Raw genomic sequence first — 9,862 nt, 5'->3', positions numbered from 1 at the left:
CAGGCCCGAGGAGGAGCGCCCACGACACACACACACCCACACCAGACACCCCCAGGAGACCCAGACAGAGAGCCAGGACGCTCAGACAGATGCCCCACAGAGGCCTGCCACGGCACAGGCTCGCACAAGACACCCCCAAACAGACCCCCCCACAGACACACGCGCTGGGACACACCTTCCCGCCCGGGTGTCCCCTGCCTGCACCAGCCGCAGCCGCCCAGCAGCTGGCTGCGGTTTCCTAGGAAACGCGGTCACTGTCGCGGCATCACAGAGTCCCGAGGGCCTCCAGCATGTGCCAGACGAGCCCCTTAGAGCCTACCTGGAACTCAGGCTACACGTGGGCGCCCGCCAGAGGCCGAAGAGATGCCCCGTGGGCGGAAGGGCCCCGGGGGCTGGGGACAGGCCCTGAGATCACCGTGGGGGGGCCAAGTCCAGCCCTCCAGAGGCCCGGGAGCCCAAGGCTCTGCCCACCCAGGTCCTGAAGTGGGAGGAAAGGACCCTCTCCTCCACCCACCACCCCGCTGCGTCCTCCAGCCAGGCCGGCCCCCGTACCCAGGGGCAGAAGCCCTTCCTGAGATGCCTGCTTTCCTGGAGACAAAAGCACTGCTGAGAGGAGGGGGCCAGGGAGAAGCGGGCCTGGAGTCCTGTTGGCCGGGTGAAGGGGTGGGACCCCTCTGGGTGGGACCCCTCCCCTGGGCGCCTTGCCAGCTCAGGACCCCTGCTGGCTGGCAGGTGGGACCAAGTATGCCAGGGCCTGCCTTTGGGGCAGGGAGGGGCAGGGCAGGGACAACAGGAGGGGCAGATGGGTGCTCAGAATGGCCGGCCGCGGAAAGCCTTGTAGACCCCTGGCCTTCCCCGGAGAGTCCCCAGCACACCCCGCCCACAGGCTCAGAGCCAGACGCCATGTGGAGGGGGTGGCAGCCACCCCAGAGGGGACTGTGAGTCTGGCTGAGGCCCTGGGGCACAGATCAACATACAAGTGGTAGCCTGGCCAGCCGGGGACCTGGACAAGCTGCCCTGGTTCCCCACTCCCACAGCAGGAGGGAGACTTGGGTACGCCCCCTGCCTTGGTACCCCAGTCAATCCTGCCTGGGCCTCCAGGGGAGGGAGGCGCTGGCGGTGGGACCAATGGGGCAGGGGGACAGGGCGCCTGCCGTGAGTGCAGGTCTCAGCCACCTGAGCTCTGGCATCCTGGGACAGGAAAGGCATCTGAGGGCCTGAAGGAACGAGGTCAAAACGAGTGGGGCAGAAAACGGGAGGAAGGGCGGGGCGGGGGCGGGAGAGCAGGCCACACGGCGCTATTCTGAGCCGGGCAGGGGGTGCGGAGCGGGAGAGAACCCAAGCACCTGCTCACCGAGGGCTGACGCTGCCCAGGGGGCCACCGAGCCAACAGGGCCGCGCCGCCGAGGCTCTGGTCCTTCAAGCCCAGCGGCCTTTTCCCAGCAGCCGTGAAGGCGTCGCTGTCCTGGCCTCCGAGCTGCGCGTCCATCCCCGCAGCACCGGTGGCCCGGGCCCAGCCCATGCCTGTTCATGGTGCCCTGTGCACCAGGGGGAGTCACGGGGCCCGGGGGGCGGGTGCTGAGGGCACGGCAGGGTGCCGGCTGCTTGCTGGACCCCTGGGAGCGGCACAGTGGTCGCCTGCAGCCTCTCCCGGCTCAGGCAGCAGCTCTCCGGCCCCGGGAAGACACTGGCATGCAACCCTCATGCCTGCGGTGCAGACGGGCACTAATTACACTCCCTCCTGCAAAGCCTGATCAACTTCTCCTAATTAACCCTTTTCTGTCAACGTGAGATCATTGAATTCGCTCAGAGCCGTCTGTGCAAACAGGGAAATCTGAGAGCCGCTTGGCTACTTGCCGTGAGGGAGATTCCAAAGGCAACACAGATCTGGTTTTGAAAGCACATTTTCTATTCCCGTTCGCCTGTGTTGTCCCAGTTCACCAGCTTCCGAAGTTTTTTCTAGAGCAGGGACCCTTGGTTCAGGGGCCTGTGAACGTGGACAGGAACAAACGGCGTCTTAGCCTCGCTGAGCTCAACCGAAACTGAGCGTTTCCCTCCCCAGGAGCGTCCGCGGTGCCTGGCGCTCACCTGCACCAGGGAGCACAGGGCTCCACGCTCACCATGACCCCAGCCTGGGCGGTGTCAGCAGCTCCGGCTTCTTCACCCAGATCAGCACGGAGCCCACCGGCTGCTTTGTTAATATTTTGATAATTATTTAAAAAATAACTGCTTCCTTTGAAATCCAATGTGTCTTTACTCATTGAAAACATTAATAAATGGTGGCAGACGGGATTTTAGGGCAGTGAAATGATTCCGTGTGCTACCGTAACGGTGGGTACTGTCATGCGCGTTTGTCAAAAACCCTGGAGTGTAGGACCCAGAGTGAACCCTCACGTGGACATTGGGCTTGATTAATAATAATATATCAATGTTGGCTTCTCAGCTGCCACAAATGTAGCCCACTGGTGCCAGGTGTGAGTAACAAGGGACGTGCAGTGAGGGGATGGGAAGGCTCCGTACCATCTGCCCAATTATTCTGGGAACTTAAAACTGCTCTAAAATATAAAGTCTCTTATTTTATTTTATTTTTTTTTGGCTGCATCACGTGGCTTGTAGGATCTTAGTTCCCCGACCAGGGATTGAACCTGTGCCCTCGGCAGTGAGAACGTGCAGTCCTAACCACTGGACCGCCAGGGAATGCCCTGAAGTCTATTAATTTAAAAAAGTTTATTAAATATTAAAAAATTATCCCCAGGCTACCAAAGGGGGCCCCTTAGAGCCCTGCAGGACCTGGGAACAGCGGCCCTGGCTCAGGCCAGCCCCTCAACAGCCAGTCTCCCCATTGGTGAATGGAGCAGGGCATCAGGAACCACCGCAGACCAGGGCTCCACAGCCAGTGATGGCCACAGACAGCGGGCACCTCCGCAGCGGCCTGAAAGGAAGGAACGATCACACTGAAAGTGCAATTCTGTGTTGATGCAACTCATACACGTGCACACACGCCCAGGCACACAGCCCCCCCAGGGCTTGCCCAGTGGGGCCCGTTCCCAGCTTTGCAGATGGATCTGAGGACTTCTGCAGGATTTTCCATTCTGAAGGCACACGTGGTTTAATCTCAGCCACTACATTCAGAGCAATTAAACCAAAAAGCTCATTTCTGAAAAGAGATAAAGTATTTGAGCACGTGCATCGATGTGCAACATCTGTCTAACGTTCTAGACGTTTCCCTGGTGTCCACTCCTCCCAATAAGTACTAACCCAACCGCAAATGCCTGAAGAAAGTGCGACGTCTTCTTGCCAAGATCAACATGTTATCTCTTTAGATACATAGTTCTGGCAGGAGTTTTTTCTGTTTTAAAATCTCAGAGCCAAGTTCAGTTTAACAATCAAGCTAAACATAGTCTACTTTAGAGCTAATGTGCTTGAAGCTGGGACCTAACACTTGAAATATTTCAGGGGAAAATGCACAGTATGTGACCCAGAAGGAAAGGGTTCCTCTGGGACTGAGGCCAGAGCGATGGCTGTTTGTAGGAAAGGTCTCTGGTTAGCGGAGCCTCACTGCGTGGAATGACCGCACAGCACATTTACAGTCATTGTGCTACGTTGAGAAAGCAGGGCTGCACTCCCCTTTCTGCAGAAACCAAGCCACCATATGAGACCCTGGGCCAGGGGTGCACCCATGTCCCAGCAAACACACACGCCAGGTCCCTGAGAGTTTTATGCCCCCCATCCCGGAAAGGCCTATGCGGACATGGACAGGCCATCCATGCAGGGGGCTCGCCAGGAAAGCAGTGTTGTGGTCCACGCACTGGTTGGAAGAAGAATTTCCAGACACAGAGTATTTTAGATGAGAGTGAGTTTATTGAGAACGAAGAGCAGAGTTAGTGAGGGGCGCTGCGAACACAGCGGGCGACTTCCTGATAGACCAGGGAGAGCCGACCCCCTTTGCAGGCTAGTGGCCAACTTCTATAGCCTCAAGACAAAGGAAGTTCCTGCAGGCAGGATGGCATTCGGTGATTGGCCAGGAAACTACACGGTCACTGCATGGTGATTATTTTACCTAATATGGAGTGGGGGGGGGTGTCCGGTTTAGGTTAGGAGAGCCCGTGGCAACAGTTGCTATGGGGGCTTGGTTAACTCCAGAGTTTTTGTCCTGTGTCCTTGATGTAGGGCTCCAAGCAGGTGCAACAAAAAGCCAATCAAGGGAAGGCGATGCCTGTTGGGGGGACCCCAAAGCCTGTGGGGTGGACCCAGCCTGCACCTGCAGGGTCGTCCCTGCTGGGCCTGGGCACCTCCAGGGCCCCGTCGCCAAATGCCAGGCCAGGGGGCCTGGGACTGGCTGCAGGAGGGACCTCACCGCCTTGCCACTCTCCTCCTAAGCCCAGTGGGACGATCTGTGATGGCCAGGAGGCCCCTTCTCAGCACACGGGCAACTGCCGGTTGGGGACTGTCCGGAAGGGCTGGCGCATCTGCGGCAAGGCGGACGATGGGAAGGCGTCTCTGGACAGCGTGCCTGGAGCCGGGTGTTGGAGGACCGGTCAGGCCTGTGCCCCTCCTCTCCGGAGCCCACCCTACGACAGCCATCTCTGCAGCCACTCGGGTGGGGTGGGGCACGGAACCCTGGGCGTGGGGGGAGGCCAGGGAGGCAGCTGGGCCACAGGCCAGGAGCCTGCGTCTCAGACGAAACCCGGAAGCCGGGTCTCAGCAAGTCACCTGAGACGGTGAATCCCAGGAGGTAAGGACCCCGTGTACCCAGGTGAGATGAAAACATGTCACCCCGAGACTGCACGGAGTATTCACAGCAGCCACAAGGCAGATAACCCAAGTGTCCACCGACAGAAAAGGGGACAAACAAAACGGCTCATCCAAGCCAGGGAACGCTATTCCCCACAATGGAGGGGAGCCCCGACGCAGACAGCAGTGTGGGCGCTGCAAACACTGAGCTCCGGGGGGCGAGCCGGGCGCCGAGTCCACACACCACGAGACCCGCTGGTGTGAACATCCAGGCTGGGCAACTCCTCAGATGTGAGGTCTCGGGGGCTGGGCCGGGCTCAGGCAATGGCTGAAGGCAGTGACGGAAGGCTCTGGAACTGACTGTGGTGACGGCTGTACAATCTGTGAACGCCCTAAAACCTGCTGAATCGCACCCTGTGATGGGTGGTCTGATGGGATGAGAGCGGTGTCTCTGTAAATCTGGCTCTGGAATGACCAGGTGCCTCTGGCCTGGGGAGATGAGATGGACTGAAGGGATTCCTGACCCCTGTTCCTGTCATGAGTCCTCGCCCTAAAAACATGAGGGGAATTCCTTAGGGCCATTCTCTCCATGACAGATGGCCACTAGGAGCTCTGTGCTTGAACCTGACTCCACACTAGGGACCCAAAGGCCGGGTGACTGTCACTGAGGTTGGCCCTAACACAGCCCCTTCTCACCTGCGTGAGGAGCTCCCGTCTGCCCGCGGACGCCTGTGCTGGGCGATCCCCCATCCTGCTCCCACCGGAAAACCGGGGGGCAGGAGCAAGGGGGAAGAGGAGCCGACGCAGCCGGCGGGGCCGGGCAAGGCTTTCTCCCCAAAGCAGGCGGCCCCCCCAGCCCTCCTCCTGTGGGCGCACGGGCCCCACCCATCCAGGCCCCGTGCACGACCAGCACCTGGGCCCCAGCGGCCCGGCCGCGGCTCGGCTCCCCCTGAACCCCAGCCTGCCCTCCTCCACCCCCGTGCTGCCACACTCCTCTGCGACCCCACCCCCTTCGCAGGACTCCTTCCTGGACCCCATCCTCAGCCCTCCTCGGTTCGGGCCTCCCCCACCCCACTCACCCCTCCCCAGTGCCCACAGGTCGGGTCCAGGTCCATTCACAGTCCTCCCGGCTCCCTCAAGACCCCCGGCACCCACTTTTCCTCCTGCGGCCTTCTGGCTGATCCCTGAGGCCCAGCTCACACCCCCCCGGTCCAGGGTGCCTCCTCGTGTCCACACCCCCAAATCCACATGGTGACGTATAACCCCCAACACGACGGTATTTGGAGAGGCGCCTCAGGGGTGATTCAGTTTCGATGAGGTCATGAGGGTGAGACACCCACAATAGGGTCAGTGTTATCCCCAGGGGAGACCAGGCTCTCAGTCATCAGAAGGCGCCACCTATGCACCAGGAGGGGCCCCTCACCCGGCACTGGATCAGCCGGCACCCAGACCCTGCACTTCTGCCTCCCACTCTGGGAGAAATACGCGTCCGTAGTACTTCGGAACGCAGCCTGAGCTGACCAGGACTTCCCACCCCACCTCTTCCCTACCCCACCCGCATCCCCCATCCCCATCGCCCATCCCCACCCCCATCCCCACCTGCACCCCCAGGAGGGGTGGGTCCATTTGCTCAGGCCTCAACCTCAGTTTCCTGAAGAATGAGGATTCTGACCGCCACCCCAGCTTCGGGCTGCCCGGGCTGCACCCCCAGGCTTGGGGCCCCTGGGGAAGGAAGGCACACCCCGTTGCTCTGCCTCCCTCTATGCCCAGCAGGGTCAAGGGCGCTGGCCGCCCAGCCCGAGGCCTCTGATCCCCGAGGTGAAAGGCAACCCTGGCGTCAGGCGGAGCTAAAAATAAATCAGCCAGCACTGCCAGGACGCTCCGAGGGCGGGGCAGGAAGGGAGGCCCTGGTAACTGTGTAACTGACAGGACGCAGGCCCAGCAAGGCCGCACCGGAGCGTCCGCTGACATGCCTCCAGCCCGAAAAGGTGGGCGAGGGGCTGTGGGCAGCCCACCCCAGCCCCGGCCCCTGCCTTCCACTGGGTACTGATGGGCTTCAGGCCGGAAGCTTCCTTGGGGCTCTAGGGGTGCGGGAAGAGCACAAGCTACTTAGCTTTTCCCCAGCAGACGACGGCCACCCTCAGGCCGGGGACGGGGCCCCCATCGGCCAGCAGGATGGCCGTGCCCCACCTGGTTTCCGTCTCCTCCACCTTCATCCCTTACCGCGGCCTGACGATGGCCAGGGCAGAGGCCGGCTCCCTTCTCTGCGGGAGGCTCTGGGTGCCGGCGGCCCCAGCCTCAGACCACTGACAGCTCCTGTGCAGCGTCCAGGAGGGTGGAGATGCCCGCTGGACACGCCCCGGGCCCAAGGCAGGAAGGGGGCGGGTGGGAGCCCCAGGACAGGGGGAGGCTGGGCAGGGGAGTCAGGCAGAGCTTCCTGGGTGGCTGGAGGCCAGGAATGCAGGGAAGGATCTGGTAATGCCCAGAGGAGTCACGCAGGGAGAAATACGCAGAGGACCCACGGGGGTGGGAGACTGCAGGGGATTTTGCTTTGCTTTTCTGCTTTGCTTTATTTTACTAATGTTCTACCCCGAACAGGGATTATTTTATAATCAGAGAAAAAAACCTGGAGAAAAGGGAAGGTACCACCCTGGTTCCTGGTACAGCAACGGGGCCACACCACCGGTGGCAGGGCCTTTAAACCCTGCAGACAGGGCTCGGGGACCAAGTGGGATGCCCCAGCCCCAGTGTCCCCAGCTGTGAGATGTGGGCACCGTGGCAACTTGCAGGCCCACGGTGAGGGCCCCGTAAATGTTTGCTCTGCCCCTCACCGCCCCCACCCCCACCCCCAAGAGCAGCCTAGCAGGTGGCATGTGGGGATCCCATACTGGGTGCTTTATGGCGAGTGGAGACCAGAGGCGCAGCGGGGAGGGGGGATCGGGGACTGAGGGGCCGCAGAAGCTGGTCATCCTGGGGCCAAGAGCCCCACCCACGACCCGTGCCGCACAGCACCTGGCCCACCTGGAAGCCCAGGCCTCCCTGGGGTCCAGGCCCATGTCTAGAATCACACTGCCTGGTATAGGCAGGTCGCACACCCCATGGAGTTCTGAGAGCTGAAGAAGACGTCGACCTCCCTGGTGGGCGGCAGGGTGAGCAGGGGCTGCCCCCGCGGAGGGCAAGTCCCGAACCCCTTCAGCATCACCTGGCCTGACAGTGCGGTCTCGGGGCCTTGGTTCCCCATCTGAGCGACGGGACAGCGGTGGTCCTCCCAGCCCCAGGCTTCCATGGAGACTAAAAGAGTGGTGCTGGTGTGGGAGACTAGGGGGACCTGCGAGGCTTCATGCCCTCTGGCCAGCTGCTCAGCAGCTCCTCCATCTGGGGGCTTCCCTTCTATCCCAGGGGAAGCCCCCAGCCCCCAGCCCCGCCTCCACTGCCTCCTTGGGCCGCCACCCGATCAGTGCCCCTCTACCCAATGGCTCCTTCTAGATGGACACTGCAAGCCCAAAAGTAAGCCGTCACCCCAGGGTTCGGGGGGAGCCAGGCCACCACGGGCTGTGTCCTGTGTCCCTCCACCTTCCTTCTCCTTGCTGTGGGTTCAGCCTGGAAGTGGCCATGCTAAGGAGATCCCAGACTCCAGACCTGGGACCCCACGCGGGCCCTGTCCCCGCAGCACGTGCCTCCTTGGACGCTCTGGCTTCTGAAGACCGTGGATTGGGGGTCGGGGGCTCGGGCCTCCGGGGCGGAGGGGCCTGGCCGAAATGGGCCACCTGGCTGGAGGACCTCGAACGGGCAGTGAGAGGAAGATAATCTCCCCCCGCCGCAGCTGGGAGGGGATGCGAGACCCCATCCCCTGGAGGAACGGGGCTGGGCTGGGCGGGGGGAGGGTGACAGAAAGCCAGCCATGTGCCCTGCACACTCGTCGCCTTCCACCCTGCTGTCCTCCACCAGCCAGCCTGCTCCACAGCAAAGGTGAGGACAGCTGGCCAAGGGGCGGGGGGTGGGCCGCCAGCCCCATGGGGAGCAGGGTCGTGTGACCGGGTGGGCGAGTGGTTGCTGGGTGCCTGCAGGGACCTGTGGGGCTGGAGGCTGGAGTGCCACGTGGGGCGGGGCGAGGCGAGGGCTCCCCACGGGGCCCACCCCGGTCCCCTGGAAGGCTAAGGGGTCAGAACCCTCCCCACAGGGACACGAGGGAGGCCCGGCCGGCTCTGTTCTCGGAGCAGACGAGCTCCCATAGGGAGACCCATGGGAAGCTGGGACCCAGAGTCAGGAGGGCCCTGGACAGCTCCCTCAGCTCCGCTGACAGCCCAGCCTCCCCGCCCTTCCCCTCCTGAGCACACCAACCCCTCCTGCCTGGGGCGTGCTTGTGGGGTCCCTCTGTTGAGAGGGCCCCGGCCCGGCCCCTTCCAGAATGGCAGGGGCCTTCCTGCTCCACTGAGCTTTCCCCCCCCCGCCCCCCCCCAAGGTGCCCACTCCCCTGGAGGCCCACTCCCTTCCTACAGGCACTGTGCCCAGCCTCTGGGGGGGCGCCGGTGTGGAGAAGGAGCTGAGGGCCGGCCATCACCGTGGCATCCCAGATATCACCAGGAGCCAGCCATCAGCCCAGGTCTGGGGGGCCAGCTCTTGGTGAGGGTCCTACCTCCTGGGTCTGGAGAAGAATGCCGGTCACGCAGGAGGGCGTGGTGAGATGCAATGAAATCAAACTGGCAAGAAAACATGATCAATTTGCTGCTTAAAGAAACAGTCACAAAGACTGAAGAGAAAAAAAGGCTGCCTTCCCTTTCAATTAGACCTGCTGTCTGCCCCAGGGGACAGCGCACCCCAGCTGGCGGGGGCGTATAAGGCCCTGGGACAGGAATGGCCAGGGCTCGGCTCCCCTTTAGCCCCTCTGGCCTAGCCGCCCTCCTGAAGGCTTCGGTGCGGGCAGCCCCATCCTGGGTGCCCTTCGTGTCTGAGCAGTGGGTGGCTGGAGGGGAGCCTTGGGGCCATGGCACGGAGAGGCCCCCAGCCCAGGGCAGGAGCACAGTGGTCAAGGGACCGGGGAGCCCGCAGGCCTGAGGGTCCTATCAGGGCCGGGCCCAGCTGGACCATAGAGGGCGCTGGCCTGGGACGGCCCAGGGGCGACTCCAGG

The 9,862-nt window shown here is 62.4% G+C and overlaps 1 long non-coding RNA gene across 3 annotated transcripts; it reads right to left on the bottom strand.

Moving 5' to 3' along the window:
* Positions 1-2,712: 2,712 nt before the first annotated feature.
* On the bottom strand, positions 2,713-7,079 carry LOC132507026 (uncharacterized). 3 transcript variants are annotated; one of them, XR_009536018.1, is made up of 3 exons: positions 6,958-7,078; positions 4,979-5,284; positions 2,713-2,932 (listed from the first exon to the last, which is right to left on the bottom strand). It is a non-coding gene; the product is annotated as an uncharacterized LOC132507026 (long non-coding RNA). The 3 variants fall into 3 exon arrangements; XR_009536019.1 differs by having other exon boundaries at positions 6,925-7,059; XR_009536017.1 differs by lacking the exon at positions 4,979-5,284 and having other exon boundaries at positions 6,958-7,079.
* Between the last annotated feature and the right edge of the window lie 2,783 nt (positions 7,080-9,862).

Source organism: Lagenorhynchus albirostris, chromosome 16 (assembly GCF_949774975.1).
Source record: "Lagenorhynchus albirostris chromosome 16, mLagAlb1.1, whole genome shotgun sequence".
NCBI classification, from domain to species: Eukaryota; Metazoa; Chordata; class Mammalia; order Artiodactyla; family Delphinidae; genus Lagenorhynchus; species Lagenorhynchus albirostris.
The sequence above is the reverse complement of the archived record's forward strand: the minus strand, read 5'-3'. Positions and strand labels throughout refer to the sequence as shown.